Below are 26094 nucleotides of genomic sequence, written 5' to 3' on the forward strand. Positions count from 1 at the left end.
CTTAGGATGCTTTGTATTTCTGCAGTGTCTGTTGTAACTTCTCCTTTTTCATTTCTGATTTTATTGATTTGAGTCCTCTCCCTCTTTTTCTTGATGAGTCTGGCTAATGGCTTATCAATTTTGTTTATCTTCTCAAAGAACCAACTTTTAGTTTTATTGATCTTTGCTATTGTTTTCTTTGTTTCTATTTCATTTATTTCTGCTCTGATCTTTATGATTTCTTTCCTTCTGCTAACTTTGGGTTTTGTTTGTTCTTCTTTCTCTAGTTTCTTTAAGTGTAAGGTTAGATTGTTTACTTGAGCTTTTTCTTGTTTCTTTAGGTAGGCTTGTATAGCTATAAACTTCCCTCTTAGAACTGCTTTTGCTGCATCCCATAGGTTTTGGGTCGTCGTGTTTTCATTGTCATTTGTCTCTAGGTATTTTTTGATTTCCTCTTTGATTTCTTCAGTGATCTCTTGGTTATTTAGTAACGTATTGTTTAGCCTCCATGTGTTTGTCCTTTTTACGTTTTTTTCCCTGTAATTCATTTCTAATCTCATAGCGTTGTGGTCAGAAAAGATGCTTGATATGATTTCAATTTTCTTAAATTTACTGAGGCTTGATTTGTGACCCAAGATGTGATCTATCTTGGAGAATGTTCCGTGCGCACTTGAGAAGAACGTGTAATCTGCTGTTTTTGGATGGAATGTCCGATATATATCAATTAAATCTATCTGGTCTATTGTGTCATTTAAAGCTTCTGTTTCCTTATTTATTTTCATTTTGGATGATCTGTCCATTGGTGTAAGTGAGGTGTTAAAGTCCCCCACTATTATTGTGTTACTGTCGATTTCCTCTTTTATAGCTGTTAGCAGTTGCCTTATGTATTGAGGTGCTCCTATGTTGGGTGCATATATATTTATAATTGTTATATCTTCTTCTTGGATTGATCCCTGGATCATTATGTAGTGTCCTTCCTTGTCTCTTGTAACATTCTTTAATTTAAAGTCTATTTTATCTGATATGAGTATAGCTACTCCAGCTTTCTTTTGATTTCCATTTGCTTGGAATATCTTTTTCCATCCCATCACTTTCAGTCTGTATGTGTCCCTAGGTCTAAAGTGGGTCTCTTGTAGACAGCATATATATGGGTCTTGTTTTTGTATCCATTCAGCCAGTCTATGTCTTTTGGTTGGGGCATTTAATCCATTCACGTTTAAGGTAATTATCGATATGTATGTTCCTATGACCATTTTGTTAATTGTTTTGGGTTTGTTTTTGTAGGTCCTTTTCTTCTCTTGTGTTTCCCACTTAGAGAAGTTCCTTTAGCATTTGTTGTAGAGCTGGTTTGGTGGTGCTGAATTCTCTTAGCTTTTGCTTGTCTGTAAAGCTTTTGATTTCTCCATCAAATCTAAATGAGATCCTTGCCGGGTAGAGTAATCTTGGTTGTAGGTTCTTCCCTTTCATCACTTTAAGTATATCATGCCACTCCCTTCTGGCTTGCAGAGTTTCTGCTGAGAAATCAGCTGTTAACCTTATGGGAGTTCCCTTGTATGTTATTTGTCGTTTTTCCCTTGCTGCTTTCAATAATTTTTCTTTGTCTTTAATTTTTGCCACTTTGATTACTATGTGTCTCGGTGTGTTTCTCCTTGGGTTTATCCTGTATGGGACTCTCTGCGCTTCCTGGACTTGGGTGGCTATTTCCTTTCCCATGTTAGGGAAGTTTTCGACTATAATCTCTTCAAATATTTTCTCTGGTCCTTTCTCTCTCTCTTCTCCTTCTGGGACCCCTATAATGCGAATGTTGTTGCGTTTAATGTTGTCCCAGAGGTCTCTTAGGCTGTCTTCATTTCTTTTCATTCTTTTTTCTTTAGTCTGTTCCGCAGCAGTGAATTCCATCATTCTGTCTTCCAGGTCACTTATCCGTTCTTCTGCCTCAGTTATTCTGCTATTGATTCCTTCTAGTGTAGTTTTCATTTCAGTTATTGTATTGGTCATCTCTGTTTGTTTGTTCTTTAATTCTTCTAGGTCTTTGTTAATCATTTCTTGCATCTTCTCAATCTTTGCCTCCATTCTTATTCCAAGGTCCTGGATCATCTTCACTATCATTATTCTGAATTCTTTTTCTGGAAGGTTGCCTATCTCCACTTCATTTAGTTGTTTTTCTGGGGTTTTTTCTTGTTCCTTCATCTGGTACATAGCCCTCTGCCTTTTCATCTTCTCTATCTTTCTGTAACTGTCTGGCTTTTTCTTTTTCTTCTCTCTCGCTCCCCCTTCCCTTTCCTGCCTGAATTCGAGGGTGCAGAATGAATGTGCTATTGAAAGGCCATTTTGACAACACCACTAAATATGGATTCCTCTTGGTTGCCAGGATTTCTCCAGTTTAGATCAGGGCTGCACGGAAGGGGATGGGAGGGTATTCATTGCCAAGACAGTGGTTATAGCTTGAAGTAGAAAACATATATATATATATATATCTCCTGAGGTAGAAGACATAAGTATATAGGTGTATATATAGATAGACAAATATATGTCTTCTTTGTCTATGTGTGTGTGTGTGTGTGTGCGTGTGTGTGTGTTTGTATCCAAATATGGAATCACACTGTCGTGTGCTTTTGTAGTAGAACATTATATTATGCTCATTTTCCTTGTCAATACGCCTAAAGTTAATGGCATAATATTTCATCATATGGAGGAGCCATCAACTTTAAAACCAAGTGTCTGCTGATGGACAAACAGAAATTTAGTTTGTTTATTTAATTTTGCTATTATTGACAGCATTTGATAGACACCTTTGCATACACATACACCTTTTCAATCTGGTCTGAACACTTACTTGGGACAAATTCCTACAATGTTGTCCTATAAATGTCTGCACGTTTTAAATGTTGACACATACTGCTCTTTTAAAAAAATTCTTATTGGGGTATAGTTGCTTTACAATGTTGTGTTAGTTCCTACTGTACAGCAAAGTGAATCAGCTATACATAAACATACACCCCGTCTTTTTGGATTTCCTTCCCATTTAGGTCACCACAGAGCATTGAGTAGAGTTCCCTGTACTATACAGTAGGTTCTCATTAGTTATCTATTTTATACATAGTATCAATAGTGTGTATATGTCAGTCCCAATCTCCCAGTTCATCCCACCCCCTTCTTTCCCCCTTGATATCCACACGTTTGTTCTCTACGTCTGTGTCTCTATTTCTGTTTTGTATATAAGATCATCTATACCAATTTTTTCAGATTCTACATATATGTTTTAGTATACAATACTTGTTTTTCTGACTTACTTTACTCTGTATGACAGTCAAAAAGACACCTGCAACCCAATGTTCACTGCAGCACTATTTACAACAGCCAGGACATGGAAACAACCTAAATGTCCACCAACAGAGGAATGGATAAAGAAGATGTGGTACATATATACAATGGAATATTACTCAGCCATAAAAAGGAACGAAATTGGGTGATTTGTAGAGACGTGGATGGACCTAGAGCCTGACGCATATTGCTCTTAAGAAAGGTGGGGGTGGGGCTTCCCTGGTGGCACAGTGGTTGAGAATCTGCCTGCCAATGCAGGGGACACGGGTTCGAGCCCTGGTCTGGGAAGATCCCACATGCTGCGGAGCAACTAAGCCTGTGAGCCACAACTACTGAGCCTGCGCGTCTGGAGCCTGTGCTCCACAACGGGAGAGGCCACGACAGTGAGAGGCCCGCGCACCGCGATGAAGAGTGGCCCCCGCTTGCCGCAACTAGAGAAAGCCCTCACACAGAAACAAAGACCCAACACAGCCGAAAATATATAAATAAATTTAAAAAAAAAAAGAGAAAGGTGGGGGTGATTGAGAATTCCATCCCCTGTGTTAGAGGATGCCCACTCCCCCCTGCCTTCACCAGCACTGTGTCTGGTCATTAAAAGCAGTCTTTGCCCATGAAATTTTGAAATGTCCCATCAACAGAGGAGGTTAGAATGGAAGGGTGAGGAGGGCCTGGGCTGGGAGGGGGTGGGCAGGGGCGCTTGTGGAGAAACTGGGACTCTAGTGCACGGCTGCAGGGGATGGTGCAGCCACTGTGGAAAACAGTATGGCAGTTCCTCAGAGAATTAATAAAATTACTATATGACCGAGCAATTCCACTTCTGGGAGTACACTCAAAAGAACTGAAAGCAGGGACTCAGACACTTATGCACCCATGTTCATAGCAGCATTATTCACAAGAGTCAAAAGGTGGAAGTAACCCAAGTGTACATCGACAGATGAATGGATAAACAAGACGAGGTCCATCCACACAATGGAATAGTATTCAGCCTTAAAAAGGAATGAAGCACTGACACCTGCTACAACATGGATGAACCTTGAAGACATTATGCTAAGTGAAAGGAGACCATCACCAAAAGACAAGTATTGCATGACTCCACTGATACGAGGTACTAGACTAGTTAGACTCATAAAGACAGAAAGTAGAACGGTGGGTGCCGGGGGTTATAGGGAGTTAGTGTTTAATGGGGACAGAGTCTCAATTTGGGAAGATGGACAAGTTCAGAAGACGGATGTGGTGATGGTTGCACAAGAATGTGAACGTATGTAACACCACTGAACTGTACACTTAAAACAGGTTAGGGCTTCCCTGGTGGTGCAGTGGTTGAGAATCTGCCTGCCAATGCAGGGGACACAGGTTCGAGCCCTGGTCTGGGAAGATCCCACATGCCGCGGAGCAACTAGGCCCGTGAGCCACAATTACTGAGCCTGCGCGTCTGGAGCCTGTGCTCCGCAACAAGAGAGGCCGCGACAGTGAGAGGCCCGCACACCGCGATGAAGAGTGGCCCCCGCTCGCTGCAACTGGAGAAAGCCCTCGCACAGAAACGAAGACCCAACACAGCCAAAAATAAATAAATAAATTAATTAATTAAAAAAAAAAAAACAGGTTAAATGGTAAGTTTTATGTTGTGTCTGTTTTACCATAATTAAAGGAACACCTGACAGCAGTAGCACCCACGAGGGGCGCCTCCCTCACTACTTGGGGGCCCCAGAGTGAGGCGTTTGGGAGCCCCGCCCCCAGAGGACCAGTGATGAAAGGAGGCCCTTAGAGTCGACACAGGGTGGGGGGCTGTGCCCGGTGTGCCCAGTGCAGGGGCGGCCCTGTCCCATCCATCCAGGCCCAGGTGCCAGCTTCGGGAGCCAAAGGTCACCCAGGGGACACGCTCCTGCAGAGAGGCCACCACACTGCCAACGTGTCAACACGTCTGCACTCAAAGGCACTGGTGGAGATAAGAATGCAGAAGAGGTGTAACCTAAGTGTCATCTGAAAGCTACCAGGGGCTTAGCTGCACTTCAAAGACGACACAGGGCGGGGCCCAGAGACAGCCAGCGCAGACTATGCGATGGGCCAGTGATTGTGACTTATCATGTTCCACCCGCTGGCGGCGGCTGGCGTGTGAAAAGGTGGTGGGACCTCTCTGTGGGGCTTTATGGGGATGGTAACTGATAGATCCCAGGAAAGTCAAGAGAGCTCTGAGCGGGAAGGGACAGCTCGTCCCCAGCAGCAGCTGAAGTCTTGAGCCCCCGATTAACCGATTAAGCACAGTGAGAAGAGCAGGGCCGGGACACCAGGGCAAGAAGGAAGACTCAGGCGGCCCCAGGCGGGAAGCGCGCAGTGTGCCCACGGAATCTGACTCGCATTCCAGGAAGATGAATGAAGGCGGAGAATCTAACTCCCCCAAGTCTGGGTTACTTTAGTCCAAATAAGAAAAAACCCCAAGTGCCTGAAAGTGCCCTGTGCTAGCAAACACGACGCCTTCTCTGCAAATGGCCGAGGAAATAGGATTCCCACCATTTGGTGGTAGTTTCGTTTCAGGAGGAGTTGCTGGGGGGGAGGGCAGAAAAGAGCGCATTGCATACCTTCCGTTGGGGGTGGGGGTCAGGAAAGGGGGGCCGGTAGGGGCCGGAGGTGAGAGGGAGCTGGTGTAGGAGGGATGCACTCCCCTCCCCTGTGGCGGGAGCACAGGGTGGGGAGTGCAGGGGGATGGGAAGTGAGCCCAAACAATCACAAATTATTTGGGTCTTTACTTGAGGACCGTGAGAAGCCCTGGGATGGTTTCAGAAGAGACGGTGGGTCCCACGGCTCAGGGTCACGTCTCAGGCTGAGCAGTGGGCAGTGCGTTGCATTGGGTGGGGCAGGGAGGCAGCTGCTGGGGTGTCGGGGCGAGCTGACGCTGCGCGGGCCAGGGGAGTGGCCGTGAGGACCCAGAGGTGAAAGGAACTGGGTGAGGCTTAATGGGGTTCTTAATGAGCTTTTCCTAAAGTGCTTTATCACAATTTTTTTTTTTTTTTTTTTAGCCAGCTTCTGCATTCTGTCTTAGAAAAGAGGTGACATAATTTGTATGGCAGGCATGATCTGGGAAAGGAGAGGGAGGGAGCGTGCAGAAGCAGAAAAACCAAAGACATGGTTGGAGTCTGTTTCCTCTGCCAGAGCTGTCGTAAGCGTGGGAATCCATCGACCACATCACCTCCACTCTAGCGCAGAAAAGAGCAGAGAGCCGGCACCCAGCGTCAGGAGGCATCCGAGTCCAGAGCCCACCCTACTGCTGGCGAGCCTGGCCTGCCTGACCCTGACGTGGCCTGCCGACTGCAGGCACAGACGTCCATGGCCCCCGAGCCTGGACACCCCCATTGCTCACATGTTAATGCAGAGCTCTGGCCCTTAGCCTGTGCAGTCTGGTGGGTGCCAGGATGACCAACTGGGTGAGCCACCCGGGATGGCACAAGTCCAGCATGTGCCGCCCAGTCTGCTCCATCAGCAGAGCAAGTAGACACCCCAACATGGAAACATGGGGATGGAAAGGCAGGGGGTCCCCAGAGGGGCCGTGACTTACCTTGGTGGTTCAGATCAGCAGGGGTACGCTGGCGGCTGCGCATCTGTGTGGGTCGCAGGCTCCAGGCGGCAATGTGGGGACACAGCCCGGGACGAGTGGCCGGGGCCTCGGGTGGGGCCCATCGCCCGTCTGATCTCAGGGTCCTCTGGAGTAGGACGAGTGGGTGGCCCTTCCATGGTGAAGGTCAGGGTCAGTTTTAGACCCGCTGAGTCTGCAGTAACAGAGGTATCGGAGGAGACCCGTCCGAGGCCCAGAGGAGCAAAGAGCAGAGCCCAGGAGCGAGACCGCGGCCGGAGATGCAGATTCAGACTCATCGGGAGGCCGACGGGAAGGCAGCTTGGAGGCCGGGGTCACAGCGTGGCTCCAGAGTCCCACTCCGCCCCCGGCCGCTGTGCCGCCTGAGGCCACTGGCTCCCCCCTCCTGTGCCTCAGTGTCCCCATCTGTGAGGGAGGGACAGTAACAACCTCCCCTCCCCGAGTTCTGGGAGGTCTGGGAGCTGCATATGGAGGACGCATGGCACGGGGTCGGCCTCCAGAGATGTGGGTTCATGGTTTCCGCTCCCTGCTCAGCATTTTGATGTATATTCTGGAATCAAGAGACGTCAGAGTGTAGGATAGATTATGAGACCCATACGGCCCAGGTCAAACTTGCCTAGACTGCTAAACACACCTCTGATTTAACTCTGCAGAACACTGAGTGGTTTAACCTTTCGGGTTCTTTAAATAAAGTCTCTCTGCTCTGAACGCCCTTCTGGCTCGGACTGGAACCAGCAGAGCAGACGCCCCTCGGCCACGGCTCCGTGCTTGCTGGACGGGCCTCCTCGTCTCCTCGCCGGGCGGCGGGCTCGGGGCCGTCTGCAGTCAGGCTGCACGTGTCAGCCGTGAGCGAGGGCCTTGGACGGACAGCCGCAGACCTCCTCGGCTTGATGGAGACATTGCCTTTTGGGTTACTCCACTACCGGAATGTTCTGCTTCCTGCCAAAGACGGTCAAGTCAGGGCACATCTCCCCATTTTAGAGAAAACAACAGTTTTACAGGAAAACTCCGATGCAGCCTTTCGTGAGCACGAACGAAGGCTCCCATCCCTCCAGCGCATCTGGGGACCCAGGAGATGGCATGGAGTGATTTGTGATTAAAATGCTCCCTCTTTTCATGTGCAAGAACCTCCTGGAAAAGTGGACCTGAAACAGCCCAATTCCAGAGGGGAGGCTCCCAGATGGCAGGTCACTCCCGCAGACGCCAGGATTGAAGACCCCATGAGGTTACGGTGCTGACTCCAGGTCAGACTCAGGGAGACCCCGTCCCAGCTCTGCGACCTCGGGCATCTTCTTCCTTATCTTTTTGTCTGTCTATAATGCTGTTGTGAGCATCACATCAGACCATGCGGTGAATGACGGATAAATCACTACAGTTCACTGAGTGCTTGCCACACACGAGGAACTAACGTAACAGCGTCTCATGTTATCAGTTTTTTAAAATCCCGAAAATAAAAACCCTGCGAGATGATTATCACCATCCTCACCTCACAGATGAAGAGTTTGAAGCACAGGAATGTTAAGTAATGTGCCTCAGGTCACCCAGCTGGACAGTTCGGTCTCTTACCAACCATAGCACGTCCCCTCTCGTGTTAGCTTTCCTTCTTCTTATATTACTCTTCCTACTTTCCAACCCCTCCCTCTGGCACACCCCTGCCATCTGACAGCCCAGCTCATTGATGACCTTGTCCTAGTTTCTTTACCTTCCTGGTTCTTGTTGCATGAATAATATGCATGAACTTGACTCTCCCAGATGAACTTGAATTCATCTTTCAGGGCTGGGGCTCAAGCATAACCTCCCTTAGGAAATCTCCCCGCGTCCCTGCAGTCAAGGTCATGGTTCCCTGCTCTGTGCTTATCTCAGTGCCTGGTGTCTGTTCTTCCCATTGCGTCTGAGAAACGGTCACTCATTCTTCCTTCCCACTGAGGCTGCAGTCTGTTTCTCCACCCTTGAACCTGGGCTTGGCCGTGGGACATGCTTTGGCCAGGGGGACTTTAGCAGATACGATGGGGGTGCTCGTGTCCGGGGCTCCACCCCTGGCTGCTCTTGGGACGCTGGGAACTCGTGTGAACGAGCCTGGGCCAGCCTGCTGGAGAGTAAGGGCCACAGGAGGACCAAGACACGTGAATGAACACTTCCTACTGCATCTAGCGCCCAGCTGACCACAAAGCAGGAGAGAGCCAGCAGATAGCAGCCAGCCCATTCCAGGCCAGAGGAACCAACCAGCCTCCTTACAGAATTATGAACTAAGTAAGTTTTGGGGTGGATTGTTACACAGCACTAGCCAGCTGATACACTCATGTATCTCCACTGCCTAGATCAGTGCAGGTACTGACACAGGTGCTCAAGGAGTGAATGAATTATGGCTCAATTCATAGTTGGAAGAATGGATGGGGAGGACACCAGAGGGTGACTTGGAGGAAACTTTACCTAAATCAGTCCTGGGAATGCTCCCATTTCCTCTATTTCCCATCTTCAGATGGGATCTCCCATCTTCAGCTGCTGTAATGAACTCCACTAACACCTGTCAGCCTGAGTCACCAGGTCAGCACTCAGCAGTTACTTCCCGTCCACTGTGTCACACAGACTGATCTGCAGTCAGCACTTAGAGCTTACTCAGCTGCAGGAACAAATACCCCCAGAGTCTCTTTGGTTTACAACAGCGAAGATTCATACTTGCCCACGCTGCAAGTCCACACACGGCTGGCAGGGGCTTTGCACCTCGTGTTCACCGCTAAGGGGACAGCCTTCATCTGGAGCACTGCCTTTGGGGGGCAGATGGAAAAGAGAAGAGAGTGAACTCAGTGCTTTCCAGAGTGTCCTGCTCACCCCTCTCCCCAGCATGTAGCACAATGCCTGACAGGTAGCAGGTGCTCAGTAAAACTTAGTTGAATGACTGACTGAATGATGTGGTAGGTCAGTCATGGGGCATATGACCTCCTAGCACCTATGATTCTTTCATAGAGGATTAATTTTGAAATAATTGTAGACTTACAGAAAAGTTTCAAAAATCACAAGGAAAGTTTCCATTTACCCTCACCAAGCATCCTGTAACATTAACTTCTGACATAATGACAATAAATTCAGCAAAACCAAGGAGTTAATATTGGTAGGGTACTAATGAAACTACAGACTTTATTTAGATTTCATTTTCCTTTCCCACTAATGTCCTTTATCTTCCCAAGATCCAGCCCAGGATCCCGTGTTGCATGTAGTTGTCACGGGTCCTTGGTCTCCTCCAGTTGGGGACAGTTCCCCAGTCTTTCCTTGTATCTTAGGACCTCAGCATTTTTGAAGAGTGTGGGTCATGTATTGGGTTGGCCAAAAAGTTGGTTCGAGTTTTTCCATAACAGCTTATAGAAAAACCCGAACGAACTTTTTGGCCACCCCAATATTTCATCAAATGCTCTTCCGTTTGGATTCTTCTGAAGTTTGCTCACGATTAGCTTGATGTACTGCATTCTTGGCAAGGGTACCCCAGAAGTGATGTTCAGTCATTTTCAGAGTATCGAATTGAGGGGTACATGATGCCCATGTGTCTTATTACTGGTGATGGTGACTGGATCTCCTGGTTAAGGTGGTGTCTGCCAGGTTTCTCTAAAGATGCTCTTTTCCTGGTCACATTCTAATTCAATGGCCAGCGTGCTTGTCCAGCTCTGCCCCTGGATGGATGCCACTGGAGGACAGGTCCATCTCTGTTTCCTCATTGTATCCCCAGCACCTACGACCATATCTCGTAGTATTTTTGCGCTCAGCAACATCTTATTAAATAAATGAATGTCCTGAAAGATATAACCTATTTTCAGGGAGCTGATATTCGGGGAATAGTGGGTGTTCAGACTAATTATCCTGAATAGAAAGGGCAAATGATTCCATCCATGCCTCTTGCATTTCTCATGCATTTTATTTAATCTCATAGTTTACCTTCTCTATCCTCTGATTCTTACCCCACAGCTGAAGAAGACACTTCATTTAGGGGCCCACGATTTGGGTCCTATGAAATTTTGGAAGACTAGGTACAAAGCAAACAACCTTTACATAAGCAGTAGAAAAGTGATATTTCTTACTGACCCATTTTCATGAAGCCCACCTTCCCCTAGCAACCATCCTGATTTCCGAGTCTTTGTGAAGGCCCAATTGCCAACGTCACAGCCACTTCCAAAGGGAGGTTCAGTGTGATGTCTCGGCTACAAGTGACCAGGAATCTGACTAACAGTCGTATAAACAAGCTGGGTAATTATCTCTGTCTAGTGAAGCACACAGGGAGTTCCAGGTTTGTTCAGTGGCTTCGTGATGTTATCAAGGCCCAGGCTTGTCCCTCCTCAGCCCGTTGGCATTTCGTCCTCAGGCTACAGGACAGCAGCCCCAGACGTAGGCATCGCATCCTGTCTCATGACAGTGTCCAAAGCAGATGCGGGGAAGGGGGTTTCTTTTTGCATTTCCCTTATGTCTTCTTGGTGGGAACTGGGTCATAAGACCCTCCCTAATTACAGGCGAGCCTGGAAAAGAGAGCACCTAGGATCATAGCCTCCACCGTGGGAGGTGGACCTGCCAGCACACAAGGGGGAAGGTCTGACTTTGCCTAGACAACTCATACCATCTGCTATGGGAAGCTTCTAGGTGGGGTTTCTGAGTGGGAAACTGGCTGGACCCCAGGGCCATCCAAGGAAGTGGAAAGGTAGAGGTGGTCTGGGGCAGACTTTCTGTATTTCCGAAAGTGTTTTATCAGGTCAAGACCAGAACTGGAATCCAAGTCTCCCATTTGCTATCTTCTTGGTCACAATGCCCATAAAACTTACAATACATAATCACAGTGAAGCATGCATGAAGAGCAACTGAGGAAAAAACCCCATCCATGCATCTTTCCATCCATCCATCCATTCATCCGTCCGTCCATCCATCCATCCATCCATCCATCCATCCATCCATCCTTCCATCCATCCATCTGTCCATCCGTCCATCCATCCATCCATCCTTCCATTCATTCATCCATCCATCCATCTATCCATCCTTCCATCCATTCATCCATCCATCCTTCCATCCATCCATCCATCCATCCATCTATCCATCCTTCCATCCATCCATCTATCTATCCTTCCATCCATCCATCCATCCATCTATCCATCCTTCCATTCATCCATCCTCCATCAACCCATCCTTCCATCCTCCCATCTTTCCATTTGCCCATCCATCATTTTATCCTTCCTTCCTTCCATTCTTTTATCACTTCTTCTCTCCCTCCTTTCCTCCCTCCTTCCACCCATACTTTCAATGTTTGGGGGAGCCATTTGACCCAGTTATGACCAATGAGACAGAAGAAGTCTGCTTCTGGGGAATATTTTCACCCCGTTATGTAAGGCAGGGACATTCAAGAGAGGCCTCTTTCTTCTTGGGATGCTATCGGGACAGAGTAAGATGCTCGGAGCTGCCACAGCCATGTTGCAACCATGAGGCAAGACATGTGAGGATGAAGCACTCTGAGTCTCACACTGAGGGTTCACAGTGAGGAGGGAACAGTTCCTGCTTTTCCGGGCTCGCACTCCAGTGCAAGAGACAGAGAGAGACGGGCAATTACAATCCTGTGTGAACTCGTACTGTCGGGGGATGTGCTGGGAGGTAAAACTGGGTGGTGATGTAGAGGCTCAATGAGGAACAGAAGGGAGCTAGAGAAGAGAATTCTGGGTAGAGGGCACAGCCTGAACAGAAGAGCACGGAGCTACGATGCATTCAGAATGGAAGGGCTGAGAAAGAAGGTGGAGGTAAGCAGGCTGGACAAGAAAGACAGTGGGACCCCCGCCCCGGCTCACTCTCCCCCGACAGCCCTGGGCTCCTGAGGTTGTACCGCCAGCTCTGTCTCCTTTCTGTCAGGTTCCTCAGTTAAGCTGGTGCCCGCCCAGCCCCATCCTGGGGGCACACTCAGCGGCGAGTTTGGGCCTTGTTTCTCTCCATGATGTTGAGAACCTTCTGGCCTTTGATATCTGCTCTGGACTCCTGTTTCCTGCTCTCTGCGTCTGGGGGTGGACAGAGGATGACAAGCCCCTCCCTGGCCGCCCCTCCTCGCCCCCCCCCCCCCTTGATAAGTTCAGTATCAAAGGCCCGCAGAGGAAAGCAGCAGAACTCAGGCCCGCGCTGCCACCAACAGGTTCATCGTGCACAAAAGCCGCTGACGGTCTGGCCCTGGGCCGTCACCTCAGAAAGCCAGAAAGCCGGACTCGCCCTGAGCCATTGGCAGGCAGGGCTCCTGGGAGAAAACCTCCTCGGGACGTACTATTGACAGCTGGGGGGAAAATCCCGAAAGATAACAGAAGAGCAACAGAAATGAAAATGGCCAGGGACACGGACCCACCGTAGATTTTCCTGGGCAAGGTGGGCTGGGGAGCTGCGGGGACGCGCTTTCCGAGAGACCGAGGCCAAAGGAACAAAGGACCTGCCACAGCTTGGCAGGAGCCCCTTCCCCTGTGACATTAACTGCTTCCTGTTCCCTTCCAACGGGGCAGGAAGATGGAAGTGAAGGAAATGGAAAATGCAAACTACACACCAATTTAGGTTTTTGCTGCTTGGAGCTCAATTTTTGCTAACTTTGGAAATGCCAGAAGAGAGAGGTGTTTTGTCAAGACGTTGAAAAAATGATTTTTTACGGGAAACAAGACAGGCTATTCATGACCAGCAGGGAAGCACAGCTCTCGGGGTGCTCGGCACTCCCACTGCGCCCGGTAATCTGAGTTAACGAGATGATGAGGCTGCCGTGAGCATCCTCTCTCAGCCCCAACGCTGTGCCACGAGGGCCAGGGCGTTAACTCAGGCACAGCCAGGCCTCTGAAGCTTTATTTTGTTTTCCCCTCTCCCCCCTCCCACCCCCCGCCAATTAACACCAGGGGGAACTCACATCCAGGCGCAGCCTCCAGCTGGCCCTGCCAGTAGAGTCATCTTGTCCCTAAGGGCGAGAGGGCGCTTCAGGGCCAGGAGGTGCCAGGCGAGTCTCCAAGCGGAGCGCCTGGCATCAGGGCTGGGATGCAGGGGCGGCGTGCCTGGGCCGCTGGCGTGAGCGGCTGATCACGGGACGACGACCCTCTGAGCACCTTTGTAACCGTGGCTCCGGCACTGGCATGCCCTCCCTCCAGAGGCCTGCGTGGCTGCCTTCCTCATGCTGTTCAGGTCTGGGCCCAGGTGCTACCTCCCTCCGGAGGCCTTCCCTGGCTCTCCCACATCTAAAAACAGAGCCGCCTCCAAGTGGACCACCCTCCATCTCCTTACCCGGCTTTGTTTTGGTTATTTTTCTCTGTGGCACTTGCCACTACTCAAAACACATTATTTATCTCTTGTTTTCTTTACTTTACTTGTTTGCTTGTTTTTCTGCCTCTTGCATTAGACTGTCACCTATAAGAGGGCAGGGGGTGGTGGTATCCACTTTTGTATCCCCGGGGGGATACCGGACACAGAGCAGGAGCTTAATAAACATCCCTGAGTGTGTGAGTGTGTGTGTGTGTGAGCGTGTGATCTCCTAACACGGAGCCTGGTGTGCAGCACACACAGGTGCCATCAGTATCGTTCATTCATTTATTCACTATCTAGGCATTTGTTCATTTCACACTCATGACAGCTCTTTAAAGAAAGTATGGACACCAAGGGGGAAAGGGGTGGTGGTGGAAGGAATTGGGAGATTGGGATTGACACATATATACTATCGATGCTATGTATAAAATAGATAACTAATGAGAACAGACTGTATAGCACAGGGAACTCTAGTCTGGTGACCTAAATGGGAAGGAAATCCAAAAAAGAGGGAGTATACGTATATGTATAGCTGATTCACTTTGCCGTACAGTAGAAACTAACACAACGTTGTAAAGCAACTATACTCCAATAAAAATTTGAAAAAAACATTCTTATTTCTGTAAAAAAAAAAAAGAGAAAGTAGCATAAACCCCCTTTTGCAGTTGAGAAAACTGAAGCTCAGAGAGGTTATGTGAATTGTCAGTGCCACACAGCCGCGGACTTGGGTTTGAGGCCCAGGGCTTCCTGACGCCAGCATCCCCACCCACCCTTCTGAGCAGCACCTCCCCACCCAGCCGCTCGCGCTGGGGTAACTGGACCCTGTCGATCCCGGGAGCTGCCGAGTCTGGGAGGCCCAGGAGTCCCACATGGGGCTGTTACCTGGGCTCAGGCTGTGCTGCCCGGCTGGGTGTCCATTGCGGGGCCGGGTCTCAGGGGTGGGTGGGATGGCTGGCGGTTGGCCTCTCGCTGTGATAATGACTGCCCTTCATTCAGCCCGTTTGCTGACGCCTGCAGTGGGGGGTTGTGTTGCACGGCCCTGGTGTCCGTTGGTGAGGGAATGCTGGACAGGACCTGCTATAGAGCATATGTAGGTCAGATCTTATCCTTGTAGCCACACACCTGCCCATGTCTCACACATACACACACACTCACACACACACACACACGCCAGGTCATTAAGGCAGGGGAACCTTGCTGCATCCACTGAGGTCATTAGCTCGTGGCTCTTGGTCATTAGCTCGTGGCAGCTGGACCAACAGCCACGGACCTGAAGAAAGACTCCAGGGCTGAGGACACCGGCACCTTCTAGCCCCAAGGAAGCTGGGCTGAGGTCCTGGTCACAATCTCCTTGATCTGGGGCACGAATGACTTTCCAGTGGACAGCGACGGGTCCTGAAGCCGTGAGGACCCACCCTTGTGTTCCGTGTCCGGTGGGATAATTCTGTGCTGGTTAAGATGGTGCCGACGGAGCGGTCGCTGAGCAGGGACTGAACGTGCCAGTGCCTGGGGTCCAGACCAGGGAGTGGGGAGCCCAGAGGGCTGGAGCCGCTGGATCCCGCGGTTGCTCCGGGTTTCACAGTTCGAGGAACTGCCAGGCTCTTTCCCAAAGTGGCGGCCCCATTTCACATTCCCAGGCAGTTCTCCTTGGTAATGATCTTTTTCCTCTTCTGCTTATTTGTATCTTATAAATTGTTGGCAGCACTCATCTGCCTCTTACAGGTTTTTTTTTTTTTTTCCTGAAGATAATGTTACCTAACAATAGAAGGTGGCATGGAAGACGGGTCATATCTGGCCATACCGTCTGGGATGCTCTTGGACTCCAGAAGTGGCCACATACTCTGAGGCGATCGGGACATCTCGGGGGGGGGGGGAGGGACGTTGTAAAGGACACAGGTTCTATGGAGAAACAGGGGGTTTCTTGAAGGGCTCACAGGTGTTTGTGTAGATTACAAGACCTCAACTCCAGCAGAGGTTTTATATTCCAGCTTGCATCACTGCTGTGGAAGTGAGGTGCACCCCACTTAAAGGTGAGAAGGGGCTCCTGTCTCCCTTTCCTTTCTACACCTGGAGTCCTACCTCCTGACCCTGGGAGCCTGGAACGGAGGCTGCTCTGGGCCACATGGGAAGTTGCCACTAACCACATCAACATCTTTAAAATTAATAACATGAATTCCATAGCGAAGGGGCCTGGGCCGGAGATGGAGGGCTGCTGGCTGCTCCTGGGCCCCATGCTGCAGGTGGGGGACAGGAAACCTGAGGGCAGGTGGGACCTCCAGGTGGGCGCTGTCCTGTCGGGACGTAAGACCTTAAGGACTTGGCCGTTACTGGGATCAGATCCAGCCAGGCTGACTGCGGACGGGCTCCCCGAGGCGTAGAGCTCTCATTTTAACACACATTGTCATACATTTATGACTTAGATCGAAAATAGGCTCTTTCTACTCCCCCCAAATGCACCTCTCCCCTGTGTGTTTGGTTTAAAAGGATCCAATCTTTTTATTCGAGGGCTATCCTATGATTCAGGTTTTGTGGAAGTCCGAATTCTTAAATTCTGCAGCTTCAAAGACTTCAGAGGGTCATCCAGTTCAGACTGGCTGCTCCCTCTATCCAAACAGACCCTTATACTGATCTGAAGATCAGGAAGGATCCTCTGGGCAAGTTTCTAAAGCTCTTTCTCTAAGCTTCCTTATCAGCAAATTGGGCAAAATAATAAGGTCCATCTCAGAAGGTTGTTGGGAGGACTAAATAAGATATGTATGTAATGTTCTTAGCGCCATGCCAAGCACATTGCGAATATTCAATATATGACTGGGTTATTACTGTCATCCGCATCACCAATGCACAGTATTTTCTTTGTGTCCACCTCTCACCTTGTGAATCAATCAAGTGTGTAGTTGGCTCATAAATGAAAGCTCCCTTCCCAGTTCCATTACAACACAGGGGGCAGAGCTCTTAAGTTCATTCCAGACCAGTAGGAACAAGCTCTTGCCTTCTCAAGGGCTGAGGTCAGAACACTGGGACAGCCCAGGTGGCACAGTTGGCATCTATGACACCACGCCCTCTAGTGGAAGGATGAGGCTCCTGAACTCAGGTGTGCAAGGAGGCAGGTGAACGGGAACGTGGCAAAACCAGGTAAATGTTCATGCCATCTGAATTCAGTCCTCCTGAAACACAGACAGTAAAAAAAGGTAATCAAGATTACAAGGCAACAAAAACAGAAATGTATCTTGAGGAATTTACATTTGCAGTGTCCTTTTCGTGCTTTGTTTTCTAACTCTATGCTCAAAACCAAAGAGCAAGATAAGGGAAGGCGCTGCTCATACGGAGGGGGCTTCCTTTTGAGCTGAAAAAAAAATGTTCTAAAATTAACTGTGCTGATGGTTGCTTAACTCTGTGAAGATACTAAAAACCACTGAATTTTATACTTTAAGTGGGTGAATTGTATGGGATGTAAATTATATCCCAAAAAAGCTATTTTTAGAAGTTGACTTTTCAAAATGTTTTATTGTTTTTAGATATTCCCCCAATACTTATTTATTATGAAAATAGAAAACACCCATAAAAATAGATTTTTCTCGAAGTATTTATTTGCATTCTTTGAGTTCCAGATGCATTTGCAGTTTGCCCCACCAGAGAAGTTTCCCTGAGGTCAGCAGTACATCCCAGCGTGTGCCAGGTGCCGTGGAGATGGGAGACGTGCTAACCTGGACGGTGAATTGAAGTCTCTTGTCCAGTTGTGGAGCCCAGACTGATCCTTAGAAGCAATGGGACGAAAAGAGACAAGATGGCTCAGAATAAGGGGCTACATTATTTGTTGAGTGAGTTAAAAGAAGGATATTACTGAAGGTTCAAATAATCCAGGAAGGCTTCATGAAGGAGGGACCTGAGCTAGAACTTAATAGGTTTAATAGAAAGAACAAGTGAAATATAATACAAATAAGTAAACTAAAAGTAACACAGAGTTAGGATAACAGCCTCAGCTCTCCCTCCCCGGGCCCCACCGTGGGCTGGCACTCTGCGTCCTGCACATCGCGGACGTTCCCCAGAAGACAAGCGTATCGTTCAGGGAGGAGAGGGTCCCGCTTCCCCCTCTCCAGTCTCCGGCTGGCACTCCCACTGGCGGACCCCAGCCGGAAGCCAGAGAGCAGGAGCCACTGACACAGACCATGTGGCCAGTCCCCAGGGAGAGAGGATGGAGGAAAGGACGGAAGGGTGATCGGGAGGGCTGCGTGGAGGTGTCCAGCACCTCTAGCTGGGGCTGCAGGGGGTTAGAGTGTGACCCATCTGTGTCCCAGAGGAGAGGGGGTTTTCTCAGGCAGACTGACGGAGGACAGAGATGGGGGCCCTGAGCTGCCCCCGGCTTTCAATAGCAGAGGGGCGAGAGTGTCACTTGATTGTTAGAGTGTGCGGGGCTCTTGTTAAGGTCTCTTTATTCGTTTACTTTAGAGCCTCGCTACCCCGCAGGTGAGGTGGTCCTCAGCCATCACCTGGGAGCTGGTTAGAAATGCAGAATCTCAGCCCCACCTGCACACGCTGCCCCAGAACCTGCATCTCGACCAGATGTGCCTGGCGATTCAGATTCAGGCTGCTCTTGGAGAAGCTCTGCTTTCGATCACCCCAGGGATGCGGGTGGGTGGGGGTGGTTAGGAACAAGCCAGGTTAGAGTTCAAAGGTGGGCGTGTCCACCCTGCTGCAGGTACTGGGCCTCAGGCATAGGAAGTCACGGCTGCTGGCCTGTCCGTCCAGCGGGGTGGACACCGCTCTCCACCGCCTCGCTCTTCCCTGCAGACGCCAGGAGCAGCCCCACAATCCTCTCTACACAATATACCTGGATCCACTGCTTGGCCATCAGAGCGGGCAAGTGAGATGAAATTTAGTTGCCGAATGTATAGATGTAATATCGCCCATGTATAACTTTTGGCAGAAATATAAAATCCACTGATTCTCAGAAAACAAACACGCTGCCTGTTTTGTACATTCGTTATCCCTGTAGACCCACACAGTCCGTGGCCAGCAAGCAAGAAGCTCAGAGTCCAGTCAGGAGGCGGAGAGATGACATTGACATTGCACGTCCGAAGTACCAGCCGTGAGAGAAGTGCCGTGTGCTGTGGTCTCCGAGGCCAGCTCTGTCCCCACGGGAGGGAGGAGGAGGGAGGAAATGCCCTTGACCCAGGCCTGGGAGGATGGGCCTGTGTGGCCAGAGGACACAGACAGCGAGACAGAAAGTCATTCCCACCGAGAAGGAAGCCACCTGCTACAGAGCAGAGTTGAGTCCAAGGCCCGACAGCTGTGCTCACCTGTCGAAAGGTGTGGGTCTGAGCTGGAGGAGCAGCAGGTGTGTCTTTCTTTGGCTCCCAAGCATACCTGAACTGATAACTGTTATTTCTTAAACTTCTAAAAGCGAAGTTAAACATAGAAACGACAATATGGATAACCACGCGTATTTGACAACCATCTTGGAAGTCTGTCAATGCGGAGATTTAAGATGCGCCCCTCCCCTTATCTAAAAGCGCTCTGCCTGAGATTGATGCGTCGGTCACCTGTGTATCTTGAGCAGATGTTGAGAAAGGCAAAGGTCCAGTTCTGAGGTCTTGCAAACTGCACAAGACGGCAAGAGGCGGTTGCTGCAGCTCATGGCGGCCTCACACCATGTGGATGGAGACGGCGCTACCTGTGGGAAAGCTGGGCTGTCCACACACTGTGGGCCTCACAGTGACCCTTGAGAAATGGAACAAAGGGACCTTAAGTTGCATCTGATTGGATTCCACCCGGTGCCTAATGCAGTGTAGACACGAACTGATGGTGGGTGTGGGGCAGCGTGACTTGCTGGGGCGGTGACATCGTGTCACATCGAGATAACCTCTGGCGTCAAAGGAGACATATGCTGGCTCTGCTGTGCACCAGTGAGTAACCTGGGGGACGCAAAAGTGCCCAGAGCTCCGAGCCCCTCCCTGCAGTGGAGAAACAGCAGTGGTTAGCGCAGCCCCAGTGCTGAGGGAACACTCCGTGCAAGTGGTGATGGGAGAGGGCTGTTATCCTCATGTTATCTTCAAGATACTGCCAGTGTTACTGCACAGGGAATTTGCTAAAATTGTATTATATAACGTGTTTTATGTTAAAAAACATGGGGTGGGGTGGCCGCTTTTGGAAGTATTTCACCCATGACTACCGTGTAGGATCCATGAAACAACAAAACCCATGTGCTCTTAAGTGTACACACTCCAACTCCGCGTGCGCCATGTCATCGACACGGAAAACACTCCACACTTACACGTTCTCCAAGCTGTCAACACGTGTGGGGCGTGTGGGCTGTTCCCGGGCTGTTGCCAATATCACAGTAGAGGGAGGGGTGGCTTCGATGATTCAAACCATGACACTGACAGCGGGGCTGGGAGAACCCAGTGATGGGGGACGGCATCACGGGCGCAGCCTCTTCTGGACTTTCAGTCTCCCGGAGGCCAGTCCGTTCCATGACCGGCTCCACCAAGCCTCTCACTCTCCGTCCCTGCTCTTGAATTAGTTGTCTGTTTTCTCCGCAGGTGTCCCTTGGACACCACACAGCCTCTTTTTTTTTTTTTTTGACACGATTTCAGACAAATGGAAGAGGAGCACAAAAATTCTCAAGATGCCCTTCTCTGCGATTCCCCAAATATGAATATTTACCTTCTTTGCTGTATCCCCTCCCCAACACACAGAGGAAGCTGCATATAAGATCTGCCTCTCCACTAAATACTACCATGTACATTTCCTAAAAATGAGGGATTCTCTTCTGTAACCACAGTACAATAATCAAAATCAGGAAACTAAAATTGATACAACTCTGAGCTAATCTACAGCTCTTATTCAGATTCTCCGATCGTCCTAAGAAAGCTCTTGATTGGCTGAAAGTGGATGGACCGACAGGCTGAAGAAGATGTGTCTCATCTTCAGCTGGCTCCTGCCCTACTCAGCCTCTCTGTTCCACTCCTGCATCATTTTTCATTTTTGGTCATTTCTAATGATGTCCTACTTCAGAATCAGTAGTCATACTGATGACAGGAACGGTTCTGTATGGGCTTCTCTTTCTGTAATGAATCTCCGTTTCAAGCAACTCTCCAAAGACTAGCCAGTAGGCCACGTGTTTCAGAGCTATGAATGATCACTGAGGTCTGCTTTGATTTTGAGATAACTTATGAAACTAGTTGTGTGTGTGTGTTTTGTAGGAAGCATGTGTGCCCATGTATGTGAGCACAGAATAATACTGAGGCAACTGAGTTAGGCTATCCGAGTGGTGGTCTTGAATTTATACAGCCCTCCTGGTTGACTCTGGGCAAGTAAATTCAGTCCCCAGGAGCTTTACCCATCGCCTGTTGACTTTCAGGCAAGACCATTGTTATTTAAAGGGATCTGTTTTGTTTCAACATTCTAAGTCCATAGATACGCTGAGAATCTATCAGTGGATTATTATTCAGCCTTAGAAAGGAACGAAGTACTGACAGATGCTACGACATGGATAAATCTTGAAGACATCAAGCTAAGTTAAATATGCCAGTTATGGAAAGACAAATACCGTAGCTTTCCACTTCTATAAAGTACTAGGGGAGTCAAATTCATAGAGACAGAAAATAGGACGGAAATGGTACAGAGGAACTTATTTGCAAAGCAGAAATGGAGTCACAGATGTAGAGAACCAAGGGGGGAAGCGGGGGTGGGATGAGTTGGGAGATTGGAATTGACATTACATACACTACTATGTATAAAATAGATAACTAATGAGAACCTACTGTAGAGCACAGGGAACTCTACTCAGTGCTCTGTGGTGACCTAAATGGGAAGGACATCCAAAAACAGGGATATATGTATATGTATAACTGATTCACTTTGCTGTACAGCAGAAACTAACACAACAGTGTAAAGCAACTATACTCCAATAAAAAAATATGTTAAAAAAAAAAAAAAGTAGAATGGTAGTTGCCAGGGACTAGGGGAGGGGTAGGGTGGGTTCGGTGTTCAGTTACAGAAGACGAAAAAGTTCTAGAGAAGTTCTAGGTGGTGACAGTCAAACAACAGTTTGAATGCACTCAGTACCACAGAACTTGCACTTAAAATGGCTAAAATGGAAATTTTATGGCAGGTATATTTTACCACGATTTTAGAAAACTAAATAGTTTTTTAAAAACTTGCATTTCAGAGGAAGTCAGCATTTTAATCCCTTGCACGGAGAAGTTTTGCAGCAGTGTCTACAGCTGTCATTATTCTGGCCCCTCTAAAGCCGTCCTAAATTCACTAGCCAACCCAGTGGCGCTGTCCCTGATTCTCTTGAATGTCACCCAGAAAGTGAGCAACAAGGGACACACTCGTAAACGTTCCCCCCGACAGCAGTCGTCGGCCTGACGTTAGAAGTGAATGATTTTCCATTGTACCAGTGACCCTGTTGTGGGTTCTATTAGCACCATATGTTACATGTCTACGTTTTTAGTAAAGCCTGGCCTTGTGTGTCCTCTGCCATCTGCCCTGGCATCAGCACAGCCCACGTGGTGCACGGAGGCCAAGGGCCTCCTCCACCCAGCATGGTCTTGCATCTCTTCCCAGCCAGAAAGCACGCGTGGGCAGAATGCACGGGACCAGGGGAAAGGTGGATTTTATCAGCTCCGCAAGTCACAGTGAAGTGGGCCCGTGTTTTGTAAAACATGTGTTTGGCAAATGATTCCCTGTGGGCTGCAGAAATCCAGATGGAGGAAGTTTTCTAAGTGCGACGTCAGAATTTTACATCTGCTGATCCCAACAAGTGCATGGCGCCAAGGAGAAGAAGAAGCAGGTTGTCTGTCCACAAAATCTGAGAGCACGGATGTGGTTCTGGGGGCTTGTTCAAATCTAGAAGACAAAGGCGCAGTGTCTTCAACCCCCGCTGGGCTTGGGCATGGTGAGAGCAGGAGAAGTCTTCGCATCGCCCAGAAGGGCTCTGTTTCACAGACGAGGAAACGGAGGTATGGGAAGGTGGGCAAAGTGAGTTGCCCAAGGCTGCCCAAGGTTGGAACTTGAACTTGGGGCTCTGTGGACTCAGTGTGGGGTCCTCTGGCCTCACCACGCTGGACATGGCATTGGCAAGTAGCCCCTGACACTGTGGGTCTGCTTGTCTAGGTGCTGCCGTTCACTGCTGTGCTGCTATACCCTAAGTCTGGTGCTGTGCCACTCTGATTCCCGGTTCCCTGTGCGCAGATGGGACGCTTAGCTGACACAGTGCTTGGTCCATAAGGGACTGATAATGGTGAGTCATGGTACAGGAGAGGCCAACAGGACACGGCCTGGGTGTCCATGGCGGGTCAGAGGGAGGGCTGGGGACAGCGGGGGAGATTGCCAGCAGAGAGGGGCCTGCAGACCCCATTGCCACATTCAGGCTGGGTGTCCTGTGGGCTGAGACAGGGCTGAGAGACGGGAGGCTTGTCCGCACGAGCCCTTTTGACGCTGCATGGCCACGTGCTCCACTTTGACGATGGTACACGGAAGCCGCGCTGGCTGTTCTCCACTCACCCCTCCAGATCCGTCCTGCGTGCCGCTCTGTGCCTTGGGAGGCTGCCCTGCAGGGACTGTGTGACGGGGCTCCCACACTTCCGGTCGGGATCAGCCAATGGGACACGCCAGAAGCAGACTGGAGGGCGGGAGCAGAGAGAGGCCGGGGGCTTCTCTGCACCCCTCGTGCCTGGCTGTAGCCTCCCCAGCTCTTTCCCCTGCCCCTTCCAGCCCAGGTGGTAATGGACCCCCACTCCTGTTAGCCTCTGGATACCTCCCCATCCTCGTTGGTCCCCAGAGCCCTGCCCTTGCTCTGTAAATACTGCCCTCCCGCCCTGACACTGTCTTCAGTTATCTCTGGCGGAGGCTGCTTTCCTGATGGGACCATGATGGATACAGGAGGTGATCGTCAGACCACAGGAATGCTGACATCTAGATTCAAGGTAAGGACAGCGCATATTCTGTACAGTTTGGAAATCCCCTCGAGATCCCACATCAAAGGGATGAAGTGTTAGGGAAAATGACCAGAGGCCTGGGCTACTTCTGCAGTCGTGGAAAAGTCTGCAGAGACCAGAGTTTATTCAGAGGCCACAGTGACTCCCCTCCCACCCAGACGGAAGGGTGTCTGAGGTCTCTGGGGCTGGTCTGGGAGTTAAATTGGAGTTCAGTCTATTGTATTACTAACTAGCACCCTCCCTCCTTCCTTCCCTCCCTTCCTCCCCTCCCCCCTGTTCCCTCCCTCGCCAACACCCTCCGCAACCCGCTTCCTTTCTTCAGGAAGCATAGGGCCAAAGAAAACACATGTAAACCCCATTCTGGAGCTTTTAACCCAGTTCAGCAGTTATCAACAGTGGTCCTTGGACCCTGAGGTGTTTCCAGGGCCTCTTCATAACATTTTGGAATGTTATAAAATCATGCATGGGTAAAAGATCCATGCAAAGTTCAGGACAGACCAACAGAATTGAATGTAATAAGTACAAAACGTTCATTCATTTGGTTTCAGATGCCACATTGCTACTAGTCTTTAAGGAACTACCTCTTGTCGAGTTTTGGTGTAGTATTAATGAATAATACCCATAATCATCTAAAAAGACTATTAACTTACCTCTTAATTTCCAAATCCATATCTGTGTGTGGCCAGGCTTTTTTCATATGCACCAGATTGAATGAAGAAGCAGATAAGAGTACCCAGCTGTTTCCTAAGCCAGACATTAAACACGTTTGCAAAAATGTAAAACACTGTGAATCTTCTCACTACTTTTCTATTTTGCAAAACATGATTATTTCTTTCAAAAATACGTCATTTGTGTTAACATGCAATGGGTTTACCCTCGTTCTCATTTATATACTTAATGGATAAGATATTTTAAAATTTTATCCATTTTACTGACAAATTCTGTAAATTTTGACAGATATAAGCCACAAAAGCAAAGCTCTTTAGGGTTTTCAACCAGTTTTAAGAGTGTAAAGAGGTCCTGAGATTTAAAGGTTTGAGAGCCTCTGTTCTAGGAACGATATTGTAAACACTAATATCAGTTGATGCCTGAGGAAGGGGCAGATGATGCCCATCACCCAGGCTTTCAACAAATCCCCACTACTAACTTACGTGCCAGAGATTTAGGGTCTGGCCATATAGTGTCAGAGTGCCCAGGAGGTTAGGGTTTTGTTCCATCAGTGGGAAAGCTGTGCCACCCTGGGCAGGTTCATTTCCTTCTCTGAGCCTCATCTGGAAATGGGGGTTCAGTGCTTCCCGCCTGACAGGAGTGTGCGTTGTGGGAACTAAGTGGTGGTGGAAACGAGGAGGGTGAGTACGGGCTCACCCAGACGGGTGCGTGTGCCGGCCCTGCGCTCAGCATTTCACAGCCAAGTTCTCCCTAAGTCCTCGTGCAGCCCCTAACCCACTACTGTCACCCCTTCAGGCTGCTTGGGAGGGTGAGTGAGACGGTGCCTGTCCGTGCGAAGACCGTAAACCCCAAAGCTCTTCAGCGCCTTCCTATCGCTAAGGGTAAGGACTCTTGCAAAGATCCTTTTCTGAAGGTTAGGGATGCCCGCTGGGCAGCGGGGAGCCTCACACCTGGAGGACAGCACACATCTGGGAAAAGATGCCAATAATCTCCATAAACCTCTTTCCCGGCCTCGGGCCAGTGGGTTGTTTAGAAACCTCCAGGGGGCAAGGAAGACCAGCCCGCTGAGGGGCCTGCCCTTCCCGGATCCTTGAGAAACAGGTATTTCACGCTGTATTGGCACACAGGGGCGGCCAACAACCCCTGCGCCTGTCTGCCTGGCTGTTGGGTAATTTTACAAATTGGCTTTTACTGGCAAGGGAGGTGGGCGGATGTGGGTAGTGGAATATTCCGCAAGGTCACAGGATCAGATCTGGCCCGGCTATTGGAGACTTCTGGGGTTATCTGCCCTCTGAGAAGCTGTCTATTTTGGGGACCTGG

At 49.3% G+C, this 26094-nt stretch overlaps 1 protein-coding gene and 2 long non-coding RNA genes across 7 annotated transcripts in view; all 3 read right to left on the reverse strand.

Annotated features, from left to right (window-relative positions):
* LOC132353159 (uncharacterized) overlaps positions 1 to 8070 on the reverse strand; it is a 48994-nt gene extending 40924 nt beyond the window's left edge. The window contains exon 1 of the long non-coding RNA XR_009498967.1: positions 6854 to 8070. This is a non-coding gene — a long non-coding RNA (uncharacterized LOC132353159). The remainder of the gene's footprint in view (positions 1 to 6853) is intronic.
* A 1529-nt stretch (positions 8071 to 9599) lies between these two features.
* On the reverse strand, positions 9600 to 17318 carry LOC132353160 (uncharacterized). Its single transcript, XR_009498968.1, has 3 exons — positions 17032 to 17318; positions 15044 to 15238; positions 9600 to 9654 (listed from the first exon to the last, which is right to left on the reverse strand). It is a non-coding gene; the product is annotated as an uncharacterized LOC132353160 (long non-coding RNA).
* A 7454-nt stretch (positions 17319 to 24772) lies between these two features.
* C19H16orf95 (chromosome 19 C16orf95 homolog) overlaps positions 24773 to 26094 on the reverse strand; it is a 432052-nt gene continuing 430730 nt past the window's right edge. For all 5 annotated transcript variants that reach the window (XR_009498961.1, XR_009498960.1, XR_009498963.1 and 2 more), the window contains one exon: positions 24773 to 24849. The gene's annotated coding sequence lies outside the window, so the exon portion shown is untranslated. The remainder of the gene's footprint in view (positions 24850 to 26094) is intronic.

The sequence above is a fragment of the Balaenoptera ricei genome, chromosome 19 (assembly GCF_028023285.1).
Source record: "Balaenoptera ricei isolate mBalRic1 chromosome 19, mBalRic1.hap2, whole genome shotgun sequence".
Lineage (NCBI taxonomy): Eukaryota > Metazoa > Chordata > Mammalia > Artiodactyla > Balaenopteridae > Balaenoptera > Balaenoptera ricei.